The sequence below is a fragment of the Phyllostomus discolor genome, chromosome 11, assembly GCF_004126475.2.
Source record: "Phyllostomus discolor isolate MPI-MPIP mPhyDis1 chromosome 11, mPhyDis1.pri.v3, whole genome shotgun sequence".
Classification (NCBI taxonomy): Eukaryota; Metazoa; Chordata; class Mammalia; order Chiroptera; family Phyllostomidae; genus Phyllostomus; species Phyllostomus discolor.
The window spans coordinates 2,965,510-2,982,874 of NC_040913.2; the positions used below are offsets into that span (position 1 = coordinate 2,965,510).

At 51.2% G+C, this 17,365-nt stretch overlaps 1 protein-coding gene across 1 annotated transcript in view; it reads left to right on the forward strand.

Moving 5' to 3' along the window:
* Positions 1-12,566: 12,566 nt before the first annotated feature.
* STARD13 (StAR related lipid transfer domain containing 13) overlaps positions 12,567-17,365 on the forward strand; it is a 225,446-nt gene continuing 220,647 nt past the window's right edge. The window contains exon 1 of the mRNA XM_036011194.1: positions 12,567-12,591. The gene's annotated coding sequence lies outside the window, so the exon portion shown is untranslated. The remainder of the gene's footprint in view (positions 12,592-17,365) is intronic.

A 17,365-nucleotide genomic window follows, 5' to 3' on the forward strand; every position in this document is an offset into this window, starting at 1 on the left:
ATTTATGTTTTATTTTCGTGATGATGTCGGTGTCCGGAAGAAGTGCCAAGTGTGTATTTCCCTTTTGGGTGATCTTAAATTTGTGCTTAGGACTTTTCGAGTCCACAGAAGATTTCTTCTGGCCCCGAAAGTAATTTGTATTTCTGTTGCGTTTTCCGCTTTGAAAGCAATTTAGAAATATCAACTAATTATATCGTGTTACGCTACTTTTCTAGGTTGGCTTGTCTGTTTCTTGGGTCTTTGTTTACAGTTAGTGTTTTCACTTAGAGATTCCTCATTTAACTTCTATCCAGCCTTTAAATTGAATGTGATAATCAGTATGCAAACACACGAAGGCTTCGTGAGCTATCGAAGTATAAATAGATAGTACGCGCATTCATTTCATGGGCGTAATGTTGACGCTGCAAGTCTGAAAACACTTGATAATTACTTGCTAGGAGCCTGGGGGAATTCTACAGTTACATTTTATTCTCGTTTTTTTTTTTTTTCTGAATGTCAACTACATTAACCTAACTGCCTACCGTAATCTGGCTGTGGCAGCACCAGGTTATACAGGTCGGTATCTCCTTAGGAAAGGTGATATGTAACGTGGAGAATACTGTGAATTGGCAGGGTGTGTTTTCCAGCCACCTGCAATGCCACTTCTCCAGGTGAGCCAGCCAGCCTGCTGCGGAGGGAAGGAGGGCACATGGCGTGGGTTCGAATCAGGGAAGCCAGGACCCGGATGCGGGGGCACCTACGAGAGGCTCTCAGGCACTGGGGAGGGACACGAGTGGATGCCCATACTGCAGACACCCCTGTGCGTGTGTGTGTGTGTGTGTGTGTGTGTGTAAAACCACTCTTGGAAGGTGAATGATCGGAATACAAACATGGAAGCGAAAACACCAATTAGGAGATTGCTATAGTTCCAGCAACAGAAAACCAAGAAAAGAGGTGGTAAAAATAAGGGTAGAAGGAGAAAACTGGGGTGTTAGGGAAAGCGGAGTTGACTATGGATATACGGAATGAGGGGGAGAGAGGAACTGAGGCTAATTCCCAGGGTTTTAGCTTGAGGCTGTGCTTTTACAGGGAAAGGGAAGGTCCAGGGTTTTCAAGATGTCCTGTCGTCTGACTTCCCTGCCAGTCAGGAGCTTCCTGCTGACAGGTGCCACAGCACCTGGTGCATCCACCCCACAGTGGGCCTTCAGCACGTTTTTAAGACGATAAAGAGATACGTGGTACCGTGACTCAAAAGTAGCACAGGACAAGCACAGGGCTGCAGGTGGTTTGAGGGGCAACACGACACAGAAGAAGATCCCCGCCAACTGAGGATTTTTCTGTTGCCTGGGATCCAGTAAGTTTAGGAGGATCACGTATGTTGAAGTAACTGACTTACTGAATACACGAGACTCGTTTGTGCTTTGTTTAACATGGCTTATATAACTTTAACCATACGTCTTTTAAAAATTGTTACTGAAGTGTTCGAATAGAGACAAAACTGTAGAGACCAGTAGATTACAACCCCATGTACGTACCCATCCCGCTGTGCTTCAGCGACTTCCAACAAGCCGTCTGGATCACCGGCATCCTCGCCCAGCCCCTGTCCAGCCTGCTCGTCGTTTCCGCTGCCCTGGCAACGAGCATCCTGCTACTTTTGAACATTCTTGGCAAACTTCTTTAAAAATTGTTTTTAATTTTTTATTTTGGAGAGAGAGAGATTTGTTGTTCCACGTATTGATGCATTCATTGGCTGATTCTCGTATGTGCCCTGACCGGGAAGTGAACCCACAACCTTGGCATATTGGGACGATGCTCTAACCAGCTGAGTTACTCAGCCAGGATGGCAAACTTCTCCCATGAAGGATGGAGCAATAAATATTTCAGGCTTTGTGAGCCATGTAGCATCTGTCTCCACCGCTCCACTCTGCCATTGCACCCTGTTGTGGACCGAACTGTGTCCCCCCGAAATCCACAGGTGCAAGCCCTAATCCCCAGTGTGACTGTGTTCAGAGATAACGCCTTTCAGGGGGTCACTCAGGCTAAACGATGTAGGACTGGTATCCTTTTAAGAGGACGGATACACCAGGGATACAGGACCCCGTGAGGACCCAGGGAGAACGTGGCCTGAACACCAAGGAGAGAGTCTGTCTGGGAGAAACTAACTGTCAGCGCCCTGATCTTGGACTTGGCCTCCAGATCTGCGGGAAAGCAAGCCTTGGGTGTCTGAGCCCCCAGCCTGCGGCGTGCCGGTGTGGCGGGCTCAGGAGACTGATGCGTCGCCGGAAAGCAGTCTCAGACAGGACGTGAACGATAAACACACCCGTGTTACAGTAAAACTTCGTTTATGGGTGCTGACATTTAGATTGCATACAATTTTCTGTTACAAAACAGTGTTCTTCACTTGATTCTTGAAGAACCATTGTAAACACATGAAAGGCATCCTCAGCTCACGGCGGAGCAACACCAGCCGATGGCTGGACCTGGCCGCTGGCTGCAGCCGCAACCCCGGCCCCAGAGGGCAGCTGGACTCCCCTCGAAGCCCAGTGGATGGGAAGAAGCCCTCGTGTCAGATCCCACAATTCATCGGCTCTCTCGTCCTTCAGCCTCGTGATCCGACCCTTCAGCCCGCCCGCCTTCCTGACGCTGCAGGGCACCATGTGGGGAGGGGCGCGCCTTGCTTCCCGCAAACTCCCCTAGCGCCCCCTGCTGCTCCCACCACAGCAGCACTAGCACTAGCTGGACCTTCCCCAACGGTGACGCTTGTTTGCAGAACTGTGGCCTCCTGCTCGGGGAGTCTGAGGTTCCGGCTGCTCCCCGCACTCTAGTCTGGCAGAGCTCTCAGCCGCCATCGACCCCGGTGTCCCTCTGTGGTTCAGGCTGATGACCAGCTTCTCGTTTTATCGGGGAAGGAGGTTCTGTTTCTCTGTGTTTTCCATCGTGACTCCAGGCGGTGAGGGACGGAGTGGGGTGAACATTCCTTCACAAACACCATTTCGAACGGAAGTCCCCCAGATGCCTCCAGACAACAGGGGACGCACCTTTTCCTTCTCTGACCTCCCCGGGCTCAGCCCAGCTCCCGGGCCCAGAGCACGTGTCTGCTGGGTCGCTCATCTCAGCATCTCCGGTTAGCTGTCTCCCTTCCACGTGCCTGATCTACTCTCACCGCGCTTCCCCCCTCTCCTCTGCGGTGGCCGCACTGGTCGCCAGACTGGCCACCAGTCCAGACTGGCTTCCTGTCACCTGCCCTGGCTCCCCTCTGAGTCACGCTCCGCTGGGCCGCAGGAGGACCTGCCTTGTCACAGACCCGAGCCTGCCACTCGGGGCCAGTGCGTTGTCCTTGGGACGAGCCCACAGCTGGCGCCCAGGAGGCAGGCCGCAAGTACCTGTTAACTGGGAAACCGAGGAGAGTCAGTAGCCTCAGGCCCTACGCTGGAGCTGAAGTAATTTATGAAGTTACGGAATCCCTTTTGGAAGTTTATTCGCTTTTTCTTCAGCTTTTCTGCTCAAAAGGCCTGGTTGTGGCCGTGAAACCAGCATAAGATAGTGGACAGAAGGGTTAGTTTTCGTCTGCCATGAGCGACTCCGAGGTCGGACTGGGGCCGCCAGAGGGTCACTGAGAAAGGGAGCAGGGACAGGTGGGAGGGGCCTCTCCGTGCGTTGCTGGTGGGGCACCTGTGCGGGGACAGAGCCCAGAGGAGCCACAGAGCTGTGTCCTGCCCGAGAGGCTCGGCCAGAGGCCTGGGCAGCCGAGTGGTACAGGCAGAGAGGGGCAGTGTCCGCTCCTGGCTGGGAAGGGCCTGTCCCCGTCACCCCACCGAGCTCACGCGCGGGGCGGGAGCAGCCTGTGCACAGAGTGGCCTTGGCGTCTGGAGTGGCGGGGGCTCCCCGGGCAGGGGATGCAAGCACCGCATGTTCAGAGCCACTCGGAGCCGGGAGGCCTTCGACTTAGGAGAAGGGGACAAGGCAAATGCCAGAAAAAGATTTCCTTTCCATTGTTGAAGGACCGTCCACCCAGCTTGCAGGTGTCACCCACAAACTCTCTGTCGTGGGTTCTAGTTCCTTCTGCCCGCTGCCTTCCTTCCATCCTTGTAATGGCTCATCGCCATCGCCAGGCCAGCAGGGGGAACAAGGACAAAGATTCTGGCCGGTTTTGTCTACTGTGCAGAACCAAACAGCGGAGTCAAACCCCTGCCTCCCCTGCGCTCATTTTTGTTCAACTCTTCGTTTTTGGGGAACAGTTTTGGGGGAACAGTTTAAACAAATTTTTTTTTCAAAGGTAGCACGCAGCAGCGTGTCTACACAAGCGTTTTTACGTGAAGATGACGTTAAATTAGACTTTGGTAGACAACAGTTTTAAAGTCTCAGTCTCCCATCACAGCGGATGAAAGCAGTGAGAGTTACATTACTCTCAGCACGTACTCTTCCTCTCTGACCGGCACTTTGATGAACTGTTGATTTTCCCGTGGCCTGCAAGTTCAGCACAAAAAGGATGCCCCAGAAAAGCCAACATCACCAGGGTTCTTCTACACCCAGGAGAAAACACATTCTCAAGGGTCGCTTTTGTTCCCCACAGCACTCAGGAGTCATCCTGAAAGTGCCTGGAGCTGGGGCCAGATGCGGAGCAGGCAGGCCGCCCGCCCTCCGCCGCTCCGGGCCACGTGTCCGTGCCGGTGACCCAGTTCCGCGCCTCTGGCTCGGGCTCAGCCAACAAGTCAGGGCCGCAGTCACCGGGCTATGAAGTATTTTGTTTTTTAACCAAAACCACTCTGTTACAAAGAAAGTGAGGCATTCAATACAACACGCCACTGTAATTTTGTATAATCTTAAAAGCTGGCAGCGCTGGCTCAGCAACACCAGCCTAGAAGCCAAGGCAAACAGGCCCGGGAGGCAGCCGGACACAGGGGCGGTTGCCCGAGGAGGTGGCCGTGGGGTGGCCACCAAGCCCAGCCCTCAGCTTCGAGTCCGTGCGTCTGCACCCCTCGGAGTGAGGCCGGGGTGCAGCTGCCAAAGGACCGAATCGGGGTGTGATAGAATGACTCCTCTTCCAGGCCCCCTTGAATGGTGAGCGACATTTTTAAAGGCAGAGAAGTAGTTGAAGAGAAAGGTAGTGAGTTGGCCAAAAAGTTCATTTAGGGTTTTTTTTTCCGTAAAATAAAAGACAGGTTTTCATGTTCACCAATTACTTTATTGATTGGGATGTTTTGTGTATGCCAGCTATCTCCTGCGTGGAATATCATTGGTTGTTCTCAATTAAGTTCTCGATTTGATTGCTATCAACTTCACCTGGTCTACCGAGCCATAGAGCATCGTCCAGTGAGAAGTCTCCAGCACGGAACTTCTCAAACCACTTCTGACATGTTCGATCCATCAGGGCACCTTCTCCATACACTGCACAAATCTTTTATTGCATTTTAGTTATGTTTTTACCTTTCTTGAAATAATAAAGTAAAAAAAAGTTGCATAGTTTTTCATCTTTGATATTAAAGTGGCTGTACAAAAATTCACCAACTTTGACAAGTTTTATTTTACACGCTGATATGACAGCTGTCGCAATACAATCTAACAAAATTGCTCCAATTGAAGTTAAAGACAACCGAGTGCTACTAGAGCCGTCTTATGGGGGAAAAAAAACAAACTAAATTTTTGGCCACCCCAGTACTTTTTTTTTTAGATTTTATTTTATTTTATTTTTTAGAGAGGGAAGGGAGGGAGATAGAGAGAGAGAGAGAGAAACATCAATGTGCAGTTGCTGGGGGTCATGGCCCGCAACCCAGGCATGTGCCCTGACTGGGAATTGAACCTGCGACACTTTGGTTTGCAGCCCGCGCTCAATCCACTGAGCTATGCCAGCCATGGCTAGGCCACCCCAGTATTTTTATGCAGATACACGTAAGTGCTCCCAGCCACTCACTGGTTTGGATGCACTGCTTGAGCACATCACGTGTCTGCTCTGGTTCGATTTTCAAATTTAATCTTTACCTTCTTACATGGTCTCTACGGCTATCCCCAGTTCACAGGTAAGAAAACCGAGTCTCAGACAAGTGAGAAAAGCTGCCGAGACCCGTATAAGTGAGAGCTGGATTCAAACCCAATGTGCCTAACCCAGTACCCCCTCTTTCTGACACACCGTAATGCCATGAAAGAAATAAGCAGAGAGAGGCAGCTCTGCGTTCTCTAGAGCCCACCCTTTGTTTGCGCTGGGAAGGCCAGTGTGGGGCGTGACCAGAGGGTCGTTTGGAGGTGTAGAGCTCGTCCACGAGCCTGAGGGGGAGACGGCAGTCGGAGCCGTCCCAGAGCGCAGGGAAGGGGCGCACCGGGTGCCTCTCCGATGGGAGACAGGTGTCTGTGGGGCCCTCCCTCCCTCCCTCTCACGCCCTCCTTCCTCCTGGGTGTCACACCCTCAGATGTGTGTGTCCCCCAGCTTCTCCCACGGCTCCCGGCCTTCCCTCCTCCAGCCGTGCACCCCAGCCCAGCTGTCCTCCGGCCACGCCGCCCCCCCTCCAGCTTCTTCTCCGGGCCCGCTCCCTGAGCCGCACCCACTCCCTGAGCCGCATCTGCAGTCCTCGCCCAGTTTCTGGCTCAAAGCCCTGATGGTGCCGAGTTTTCTCCTGATTTCCCAAAACCCTCCATCCAAGTGTCCCCTAGGGCTCGCACGTGTGCCTCCTTCAACCTTTCCAGCTCAAGCGTTCTGAGATTAGATTGCTTTATTTCCCATTTATTTTTTAGTTTGTCCTATTTGAATGTCTATTCCCCGGCTCTACCCAACGTCCCCTCATAATGACCTGTTCGTAGCGTGTCCCACAGTCGTCCATCTTCAGCCCTTTCCCTGTGAGCCTGCTCGTCCTGGTTAAAGTCACTGTCAGGTTGTGCCCTCTCCTCCCCGCCGCCTTCCTGCAGTCCCTCCCTTCAGCCTCAGACTTGCGGCTGCACCCCACGCTCCAGCCTTTGCGGCTGGTGCTCAGCGGAGTTGCAGCTTCCCGACAGGCCCATCCACCTTGGGGACCGGGGACCGGGGTTACCCCCGAACATTCAACAGTGGAGCGGTCCACACCACTTTCCCCAGCCCCAGCTTCCTCCTACAGCCCCGCCCGGGCGCCCTGCACTCGCACATCGAACCCAGCATGTCTGAAAGTGGAGTTCCTCAGAGTCCAAACCCCTTGCCACCGGCCCTGTTCTGCACCTTCATCAGCATGACTCCTCCCTGGGCCTGGGGGCCCAAGGCTGAATCTGAAAACCGTTCACGACGCCTCTCCCCTGTCCCTCCCTCTTCCTCCCCACTTTCAGCCAGTCCCCTCCTGGGTGACTCACAACCGCCTCCCCCTCCTGTGCTTCCCCGGCCCTGGTCCGGTGCCACAGCCCCCGGTCTGGTGCCCAGTCTCTTCCTCCTCGTGCTGGCCCCAGATTTGCCATGATGACGCCTCCATTTTCGGAGTCCTGGTCAACCACAGAAGCCGTCCCAGCTCCACAGCCTCGCATACAAGCCCCTTTACTACCCAGCCCGTTCCTATTTTTCTGACCCCACCACCCCACACTCTCCCCACACCTGGTTTACAGCAAGACCCAAACACTTGCGTTTCCCCAAACGCTTGTGGTCTCCTCCGCCCCTTCCCTTTGTGCACGTTGCTCCGGGATCTCTCCCTGGGACTCCCCTCCCCCTCCTGCGCTCCCAGGGAGCTCCTTCCTCGAGATTCAGCTTCAGTGTCCCTCTCCGTAGACGCCTCCTCTGAGCCTTTCCGCGGGACCCACGGCTCCTCTCTCTGTGCGGCCAGCACGCCTAGACTTGTGACACAGGACTGTCACCTTCCTGTACGGGCCGTTTTCTAGACTGTGGTCTCCTGCCGAGCAGAGAACGTCCTAATGATGCCGGATGTTTGACAGCACACCCCAATGCAGGGAACGTTCTGGCGCTACTACCTTGAAGGTGTTCTTAAACATCCGTTGCTGTTGCATCCATTCATCTGCTGTGGGCACTGGGGGTAGAACGACTATGGGGCGTTTTCACAATGGCATACTTGTCTGCCACAAAAAAGAAGGACATGTTACCCTTTGTGGCAGCATGGATGGACCAGGCGAAGTGAAATGAGCCAGGCAGAGAAAAATAAACACCATATGATCTCACTCATGTGTGGACTCCAATGAACAAACCAAACTGACAAGGAAAATGGGGACAGACCCCTAGATGGAGAGCAGGTGACAGTTGGGGGCGGAGGGATGGAGCTGAAAGGAGAAAGGACTCATGGACATGGACAACAGGGTGATGATTACTGGGGGGAGGGAGGTATAAGGGGACTAAATGGCAATGGAAAAAGTACAATTAAGATTAAACTAAAAAACATTAGTTACACTTATTTTGCAGGTCAGTTAATTCTGCATTGTAATAAATTCTGCATTGAATTGCTTTTGAGTTCTTCTGTGTATATGTCTTATCTCTCTGTCTAGATGACCAAATCTGGGAGACACTTACTTATGAGAAGATTATCTTAGGGTGGGTGGAGCCTCTGGTGAAGCCAGACAGAAGGCTGAGCTACCAGAAGCATCACCTGCTGGGCCCGTGGGCTTGTTAGTGGGCGGGGCCATGCACGTTGGAAGCGGGAAACCCAGAACTATAGTAACTGAAGAAATCTGGAGGTTTGAGGGAAAAAATGTTTTATTTTGAGCTAATGAATCCGCGCTTGCATTTTTCCACTTCTCAAAGAGTACATTGACTTTACATTCAGAGCTTCTGTTTGCCATTATCTAGAAAGTGGCATCTGTCGCTTGTAAATTAATTGCCAATTAAAACAAAATTGATGGAAATTTCTCTCATTCCTGTTTCATACCACGGCAAGGATGCTTCCAGAGGAGTCGTGACGTGCTCTAGGGAACGGGTCAGTGGCAGGGGGCATGTTGGGGAGCCCAGTGTCCGGGTTGGAGCAGGACACTCAGCACAGCAGCGGACGACAGCCATGCAGGGTGTCTCAGCAAGCAGGAGAGTAAGACCAGGGTTCAGGGTCATGGTCCAGAGACAAGGGGAGCATCCAGAGGCCTTCAGGCCCGTCTGGCCGTCTCCGCCGCGTCGCCGGCAGCTGCTGCTGCCGTGCAGGCGCCTGGCACAGCCTGCCTGTGAGCCAAAGGGTCGGTGAGCGCGGCCTAGCCAGACTGTGGTTGCACAGAAGATGGAAACTGTTAGGTCCTTACAGCTTTTCACAGTTCTGGAAAACGTCAAATGTTTATCCAGATGCAGAACCCCTTGAATCATTGTTTTAGAATGAATTTTGCTAACCAAACTGGATCCGGGAACGTTCCATGATTAGTTTTGTTATTAAGAACGTTGATTTTCATTTGAGCGCATTCCTTTCTTCCTCCATGTATTCATTTCTGGGACTGGGTCCAACTCGTATATAAAATACACACAGGAGAAGGGAAAACAAGTGGCCCCTTTATATAAACGAATCAAGGAGGAAATGCAGCCGCCCAAGCGCAGCCCGCGCCGCCCGTGGTCGGGGGCAAACAGCAGAAGCGCGGTCATGGTTTCCTTGCAATGTGAACCGTAAAATGTGAAATTCTTTTTATTAGTACCAGATGTCAAGAATGCTTATTAAAATGCCACGGTTTATTAAACAACATCATTTCAGACTCACTGAGCTAATAAAGACTATTTTTTTCCATTTAGATTTGTCTGAAATTATGTGTTACTATTTCTACTCAAATATATGAATATATATGTGTGTGTGTGTATATATATATACACACATGTATATATATGCCAACATTTAAATTTAGAAGTAGAAAGATGTATACATCGTTGGATGAATGGGAACATTTCTAATTCTGAGAAAGTAGGTTTTCATTTGATTCTTATGTTTCAGTTGAATGCTGTTTTTATATAGCACTGAAAATGAGCAGTACTTTATCTCAGCTCTGAAAGAAATCAGGAAGATAAAAATAAAGAGTAGATTTTTAAATTATATTATGTATTTTCTCTATCTTTTTAGCAGCTCTTTTCTTTGGCTATCATGGCATGACTATTTGTGAAGAAATCTGGTACCTTCTGTTTTCCACACAGCCCCGCCAGCTAAGAACTATTCAATATTGCAGTCTTTTCTCAGCCTGAGTCAGAGAAGAGAGAGTTTGACAGCTAGGTAGGAACCATGACATAACATTTTTGCAGAAATAAAAATTTTTGGAAATTTCTCTGTGAGGTCATGCTTGGAATAGTCTGAATTCAAATTTAAAGGCAATAATGAAAATCGGCATGATAATTAAGGAACGTTATATTTGCATTGTATTTTTTCAGAAACGGGTACTTTGGTTGAACTTGGTTCCTTAGCCAGGCTCCTGGAAGAGAGTCTGGAATTGCAAATTACAGTGCTTTTAAATATTTCCTTTTTCACTGTTACATATGGTTTGTACACGAGGTATCAGGTAGCTAACATGAAAGGGATTAAAATATTTTTGTTGAGATACAAATCCACCTGCATGGATGTCCGTCGGCCTTGAATTGTTTGGGCCACAGCCGGTGTGTGGCGCTCATGCCTCTCACCCCGCCCCTTCCCCTCCGCAGTGGTCCGGGGATCAGCCTCATCTCCTCGTGGCTTCCGAGGCCTTATCCTGTAACGCTGAAATCTCAGCCCCCACGGAGTATAATGTGCTGAGCTTAAAGCCAGCAGGTGTGCTCTGAACAAAGTCAAGAGCAAATAGTAACAGGGCTTACGTGTTTACCTAAGAGTTTGTTTACTTGGGGTTTCATCTGCTGCTTTGGTTTGGAAGGTTCACCGCGGGGCACTCGGAACACACGGGCCCTTTGTGCGCCGGGCGGCAGGTGCGGACGCAGCTTCCTGGGCTCGCTTGGGCCGCAGTTGTTAATGTGCTTATTGACACGTGTGACCGTCACACATGCTCCGAGGGCGGCGGCCTCTCTGTAAAGAACTATCAGGACGTCTCCATGGTTTCCCGGTGTTGTTCCTTTCACCTGGGGGGCGGATTCACCTACGTGGGCACAGGACACACGTCTGGGCACATTTGTTCCAAAAACCAATGGCGTTTACATCCAGCTTTATCGTAAGACAAACTCCTAAGATGTTCTTATTCTTAGATGGTGTGAACGTGAATTTGTAATTACTATGGCCCTGAGGGGCATTAAACACTTTCTGGGGCATTTCACCAAATGCGGCGCGTGACTCCTGAACGCACTTCCAAGGAATTGACTGCAACTTCTCCCTGAGACGATTCTGAGAGTTCTAGAGCCCCTCAGCCGCTCTGCTGGGCGAGCTGCCCACCCCCCGCCCTCCGTGCAGCAGGGGGAAAGGGTCAAGCCCCAGCGTCAGGCTAGAAACATGTAGTTCTGTATATTGGTTAAGCACTCGGCACGTCTTTGTTGAATAAAATATCCAGAGAAATAAGCGGTTGGTTATCTGGAGACATTGATTTCATCAGACGCCACTGGCCCCAGTGAGCAGCAGGCACCGTCCCACACCCTGCTCCTTAGTGCCCCTTTCCTTCTCCGAGTTTCTGGGGTGCACGACAACCTTCCAATGGCTTTAGGGCAGGACAAAAACCCACCTTAAGGTGAGCGGCAGTTCCCGTGTCATCTGCCCAAGTCACATCGTGTGTCTTAGGAATAGGATACTGTCTGAAAGTGTCTACCCCATTGTTTTGAGTTTCCAACAGAGGACTCTGAAGCTGAGGTAACATGTAACATGTTACGCTGCAAGACCAGAGGTGCATTTGGCCATGTTGTGTGCCCTTCTCTTTTAGCCGTGGAAGAACACACGTGCCGTAACATTTCTTGTCTTGGCCATTCTGAGTGCGCAGTTAAACGGCACCAGTACATTCGCGTCGTCCCGCCCCGTCACCAGCTGCTCCTCCCGAACTCCCATTTGGCAAAACTGACATTCTGTGCCCATGAGACAGCAGCTCCCCATTCCCCCCACCCCTGCCGGGGAATGAAATTATCGTGCAAAAACATTTCTGTATGGCCATAAGAAAAATACACTCACCAATCCATTTAAGTATGATTTAGGACTGATGTAGTCTAGAAGATACAATTACGTATTTGGTTTTTGCTGCATCATTTTCCCTGGGAAGTGAGTGCATCAGCCAGACAGGGAGCTCACCCAGAGGAGGCGTGGGCAGAGCCAGAGCGGGAGAGAAGACAGCGGGACATTGCAGGAGAACCAAAGCTCAAAAAGGTCCAGTTCCCGATGTGGCTCAGAGATTAGGCGAGGCAGTGGCTGGGTGGAGCACCAAGGAGGTCGCTGGTGATGGGAGGGCAGGGGGCAGAGACCAGAGGCTAGATTGCCATCTTCTAATGATTAAATGGACGCATGGTGCAGCACCAATTTTTATGGAAGTCAGAGAAAAATAAACTTAATGCCGCTTCCTCATAAATGAGTATTTTAATTGCTTTTCAATTCCAAATGATTTGTGCATCCTAAAACCATTGAATCCTAATACCTTGGTGGCATTCTATTTTCATTTCTGGAGGCCGTTTGACTCCAATTTCACAGTCTGATTTTTTTCAAAGTTGCCGATATTATTCTTGGTGAAAGCCATGTAATTTTGAGACATTAAGAAAGTTATACTTTTTATTTTTACAGGTACCCTCTGAGAAACAAAGCAAGGAGAGAACAGGTAAGATCTGCTTGATGAATTATATTTTACTGTGTGTTTATGAAAGTTGTTTGAAGAGTCCTGCCCGGTCCCTGTAAGTTTAAGCACGCCCTGCGTCTTACTGAACTGTCAGTGGCCTCGGTGTGGCATTAGATCAGAGTCCGTCCCGTGCCCTGGAGGCTGGGTCAGTCCGCTGGCCGTGTCGCTGCTGCTCACGCAGCCCCGTGTGTGTGGGCTGACTCCCGGTTCCGAACAGTTGGACTCACACAGGGAGAAATCCCTGTGCATGGCGAGGCAGGGTCTTGAAATGTATGCTGCAGATTAGGTAAGAACTTCGTCATGAAAGATCACGTCTTTACCCACCCAACTGTGTAGAGGGACGAGTCCACCTGACAAAGGGAAGGGTAGCAATTTTCGTTTGTGTATTTGGCAGTGTTCTGTGAAAGTCAAAATGTTTCACCTCTTCATGTACTGAGTTTGTTATTTCAATGACCACATAGAATAACAGGCAACTCCTGGACCACCACTTCTTACTGAACTTTTTTTTAAGATTTTTAAAATTTATTTATTTTTTAGAGAGGGAAGGGAGGGAGAGAGAGAGAGAGAGAAACATCAATGTGCGGTTACTGGGGGCGGTGGCCTGCAAACCAGGCATGTGCCCTGACTGGGAATGGAACCTGCGATGCTTTGGTTAGCAGCCCGTGCTCAATCCACTGAGCTATGCCAGCCAGGGTTCTTACTGAACTTTTAATAGCTGTTGTTTTATGTGAACAGTTGTTTCTTTGAACAGTCATCGCAGATACAACTTTCTGAATTTTTTCGTCTGTCCTTCCTTTATATGGTCATGAGAATGCTTACACATAGGAGAAAACCACTTCAAAATCTTGGTGACGCCACCATGCATATTCTTCATATCTTGTAGATTGCGTGATTCTGGAATAGTTCAACACAAAAATTAAAGCATCTTTTATCTGAGTTTATATCTTCAAAGCCTGTTTTTGAAATAATCTTACTAAATAATGCCTCTAATGCTGCCGTTACCTGTGTTGGCAACCATTGTTATTTTCATTGCAAATACCCCCTTTTCTTTAAACTGTTGGAGAATCCGTTTTAGTTATTGTTTAGTCACCATTCAAAACCCCAAGATCTCAGCTTCAGTTCAAATCAGTATCAACATTGGATCTCCCCTGTTTTCTACCCCTTGGGGAGATTCGCCACGACCCCTTGACCCTGGAACACCAGGCTAAGTGCCAGCTGGGACTTCGGCGTGAAAATGACTGTGGGGCTCGTGTGGGGCCCGCTCACTGGACCGCTGAACCCACTTAACAAAATCCACTCCCGTCGCTCTGTGCAGTGTGTGTAGCGTCAATGATGCACGGCACCCCCCGTGCCCACGTTTACACTTAAGTCTTTAACAACGCGTGACCGACCGAGGGCTCGCTGCCCGGTGCCCGTGAAAGTCAACACGATGGACCTGGCTCTCGAGAAAAGAAAGAAGCTTCTAGTGCAAAGTCAACCTGTGAGGAGACAGGAGGCAGGGCCCGAGTCTGTGTCCCCGCCCAGGCTCTGGAGTGAGATTCAAGGGGCTCTTCCTGGACGTTGGGCCCCCGAAAGGGTCACGTGTTCAGGCCCTGGTCATGTCCAGGTCCTCTGGTTTCTTAGGGGGCAGCGGTCAAGGGTTCACACCTGTTCCTTGTAAGGGGCGTGCCCAAAATTTAAACTTGGGTTCCGAGCCTTATTAGAAAGAGGCAGGACCGGCTCGAGCTGGTCTGTGGCAACATGTCCCCACTTCTGTCGTCCGTGCTCGGTCCTGGGCCGCGCGGGCCACAGCCACTCTGGCTGCTGCCGGCTGATGACGGGACAGAGGGACTCTTCCCGAAGGACGCGGGCGAGCGAGAATAAGAAGGTAGCAAACCAGAAGGAGACGAGCTGTGATCACAGCCAGACACACACACACACACACACACACACTGTTAACCCGAAACAACAGCACACGAAGACGGATCATTTAGGTCCACGCGGGCTCGGCCGGGACTCGTGGGGGGAAGCGTCTCCTTTCGAAATGTCTGCATCCCCCCCCCCCAGCCAGGCGGTGTCCACAGACGAAGCGGCACCTGGAGGCTGCACACGTTTCACAGTACACGGTTCCTTTACGGTGCGGCCGTCTTCAGACTGCAGTGATGTTTGCTCTCAGAGAAGGGTCTCCCCTGTAACACTGCATAGGGGCGCAACCGGAGCTGGCTTCCAGGGTGACCCTAACCCTAGGCTGGGCCACTGGGAAAGCCTTCCCCGAGGTTAGCCGGTTTCTTGGCGTGCTCATCAGTCACTGTCCCTCCGGGACCGGGGCCTCTGGGAGAAACGCCGTTCCACTGTGTTCGGAGAGCCCCCGTCCTTTCGGTCCTTCCTCAGTTGTGCCTTGTGGGGGCGCCACCTAGCAGTATCGTTGCTTCAGACGAGTCTCTGGATCATCTCATTCAAGCGCACACAGTTCCTCCGAGTCAGGACCCACACTGTGCAGTAAAAGGCATCTTCAGAATCTAAAACCATAAACCAGCGAAAGTCTCCAGATCAGGGGTGTCAGTGTCGTTTTCACCGGGGACCCCATCCGCCTTGTGGTTGCCTTCAAAGGGCCGAATGTAATTTAGGACCGTACACATGTAACTGCTCCTTAACAGTTAAGCGAGAGCTGGGAGCTGCTGCTGGGTAGAAACAAGGTGCCGGGCCGGATAAAGCAAGGTGGAGGGCCGGATTCAGCCCATGGGCCTTTGTGTTTGGCCCTGTGCTCTAGATCCAGTTGCAAGCCAAGAGTGAGGAGTGAGCACCACTGGGTACCCCTAACGGGGTTAATGGCGATAAAGGAACCCATGGGCCCTGTTGGTCCTGGCCACAGTCAGCAGGTTGTGGCACCTGGGGGAAGGCTTGGGAGCAAGTCCCTTTTCCTTTCAGGCACTGTCCTCTCAGTCCACGAAGGCACATGGTTGGGGTCTGACAGATGGGTGGGTGGCCTCTCCAGCTGGGTTGTATGGGTCCTGGGGTCCCCCCCACGGTCACTTATTCCTTCCCCGGACAGCTGGTTGGGCCTTGGCTGCTCACGGCTGCCTTCCCTGATGCCCCCTGCCTCCCTCTGGAGGGAGCAGGGCATTCAAGGGGCCTGCCTGGCAGCCCAGTCGAGACGATGAGCAGCATGAACAGAGGTGAGGCGGTTCTTTGTATTTTCAGGATCATCACGGCAGGATGGCGCGTTACCCTGCCAATGAGATCCAGCAGAAGTAAAAAGGGGGATGTGCATACATGAGGCCCCCAGGTTGGCCTCGGTCGTCTGCACCTGGGGGGGCTTGTCTATATGGGCATTGCCCCGCCCGGAGCAGAGTAGCCCCTGGACCAAACTGAGTGTGCCGGCCAATGCAAGGAGGGGGACCGTTCCTTTCCGGCGATCGGGCCAGGAGGGTTCAGGATGGCCCTAGGAGGGTTGCTGGTGGGAAGGTCAGCACCACTGGCAGGAATCCCCACCTCACACAGTGGGAGGGAGACCTACCTGTGGGGGCGTGGGAGGAGGAGGAGCCAGATGTAGTCCACCAAGATCAGCATCTGGCTCCAACTCGGGCAAGACAGTTTCTGAGTGTCTTCCTTCTGTACCGTGATTTTCCATGTCTTTTGCAAATTTTTATTTGAACACAAATACATAAATGATTGCATATCTCGGATTTCATACCATTCTCCTTTCTTTTGCAAAACAGCTCTAACTGAAAAAAGCATATGATAGCTTAAGGACCCAGTTCTCCCCTGACCTTCTGTTCTTCAGTTTTCCTGTTGCAATTCTGACGTAAATTCAGGAAGCCGATACTGCATTTACGTCAGCAGATGAAGGAGCTACACGAGTGAGCAGCAAGCGAAGGGTTTTCGGCAAAGTGTTTCCCTGGAGACTTGATAACTAGCGTGTTATCTATTATTTTATCATAAGCGTATCCAACTTGTTATAGTTAACGAGCGTTTTCCATCCTGTAGAAGCTACAATCAGGAGAGTAAACAAGAAAAACAACTATAGTTACCCCCTGGCCGGAAACGACAAGCACTTTTCTGACACACCCCCGTGGGGGTGCAGCTCATTGATGAGCAACCGGGGTTACACGGCGGGGGGTCCGGGGGCCGAGACGGAGTCCTCAGCTGCCTGCGACCTCGGCCAGCTAGTGTTCATTTCAACAGACAAAACTCTCAACAGGCCAGCAGGCACTAGAAAAGAGTCAAATCCGTTTTCACGCAAATATTTATGGAAAGCACTCTGGGAGTAGGAAATACTGGAAAACTGAGAACAATTTTTCTGCACATGTGAATCCAAGGAGAATTTTTTAAGCCGAATTCAAATTTCCACACAAATGTTCAACACCCCATAGGGTTAGGTTTTTTTCAATTATAGTGGTCCTCTTATTTTTAAAACTCATCTTTCAAACTAGATTACCTTTATGACTTCCTTATTTAATGGTTACTCCTTCCTGCTGTTTGTAGAGGGTCCAAGAGCTCCTCTCGGTATGTTTCGGCAAAGGCGCGATCCGGCGGTCAGACCGAGGGGCCTCTCAGTACATACACGTGGGGGTGTAACGTGCGTGGGGGACGCATGTGACCTTGACCCAGCCTTGCGGTTTGCCCTTGTACGGTGACGCCTGGCGATTCTTCCGTGCCTGAGGAACCTGCCTGGTCCACAGCGGCCTCCGCTCTCAGCCACCAGAGAGGGAGGGGTGCGGAGCCCAGTGTGGGTCGCCGTTGTTGTCTCACTAGTAGGTCAAGGGGGAGGGTCAGT